Here is a 1,639-nt window from a genome sequence, read left to right on the forward strand (position 1 = left end):
CGAAACCCGGATTCTAGCGTTGTAAGTTCGCAGACAAACCGCTGTGCCACTGGGAGGCGTAGTTTATAGAACCTTCGTATAGAGCATGAGATTTTTACATAATAATTCTCCGATATATATATTCTCTTTCATATGTTATTTGAAATTGTTTTTCAATCACAAATTGTGTATATATATATATATATATTGATTCCAAAATGGCTTTTTTAAAGCACACGTATACCCAAGAATAGAATATGTCTATTTGGTTATTTTAAGTACTGATAAATTGGAGCACCTTTAATATGCTGGGTGTGGTTTAGGAGTTGTTTGTTACACTGCGAATCGAAAGGTCCAAGGTTCGAGATTCGATACACGATGCTACTAAATACGTTTTGCATTTGCAACTGTGGGCACATTGTAAAAGTGACTGTTACGCCCTGTTATTCGATTAAGAGTATCATCCACGTACGTGGTGTTGTTGTTGATTAGATATCTTCACTTTCTTTAGCAGCTCTACATTAAGAATGATCATATTTGAGCCCCAGAGGTCTCTTATCTCGTCGTTTAATTTACGTACGCAAGAAGTGCCGTTGAGGTGGAAAATTCCAATTCCATTTTTATATATTAATTTTATCGCTACATTGTTAAAATTACACCCGTTGCCAAGTTTCTTGAAAAAAAAACAACAACACTTTTTTCAGTGTTGTTGTAGGAAAGTTGTCTTGCTAAAACAAAATCAACCATTGCTCAACAAGAAAGACTGTAAAATAAAAGTGTTTATAGAAGCAAAGACTTGAGAATATGAGGAAGGAGAGAGATTCTTCCATGCTCTCGCACACCTGATAACTTTTCAAATGACCTATTGAACTCGCCATTCGCGCTACCTCCTGGGTGAGGATGGAACAGAAGGTACTTATAGATTACGTTATATATTCATTTAGGTTGACAGCTAGTAAAGTCTTGATGTTATAAGTATATGAGTTATTATGGCTGAAGAGATGCTCATTGTGATACGTGTGATTAATCAATGCTTGAGCCAGATTACCGTGAGCGTACGATTGTAAGAACGCTATTTATGACATGATAAAGCATATAGATGGGGAGTACGGAATAGACGCGTCCAGATTTAAACAGTGAATAATGAAAAACAAATACTTGAGGAGTTCGTAGCCCTTTCTTCATGTTCACGTTTTCACACGGGCTAATGTATTCTTTTTAATAATCTGTCACGCGATCATTCAAGGGAATAATTACCCGTAGAAAATCACTCCAACAGAGGTAATCATTGAAAATATTCTTTCACAAGGTCTATAAGAAGAAACCTGGCACATCTCTTTTTTCTTTGCGCAACTTCCTGTGACACGATATAGATTAGTGCGTCAGGTGAGATCAGTTTAAGTGCTGGGCACGATTTTGTTAACAACAAGATTTCTTTAGAACTCGGAGATAAGAAAGTCTGCTGAGAAAGGAACGGGTTACTACATATCTATCTATCTATTTAAGTATATATATATATATAAAACATGTTATATATTATACATATGTATCGAACATGTTATATATATATATATATATATATACTTATATATATGTATTTTTTATAAATATATAAAGATTTCACAAACATTTATCAATTGGTTCTCCAAAAATGATGATA

The sequence above is a fragment of the Limulus polyphemus genome, unplaced genomic scaffold, assembly GCF_000517525.1.
Source record: "Limulus polyphemus unplaced genomic scaffold, Limulus_polyphemus-2.1.2 Scaffold755, whole genome shotgun sequence".
Classification (NCBI taxonomy): domain Eukaryota; kingdom Metazoa; phylum Arthropoda; class Merostomata; order Xiphosura; family Limulidae; genus Limulus; species Limulus polyphemus.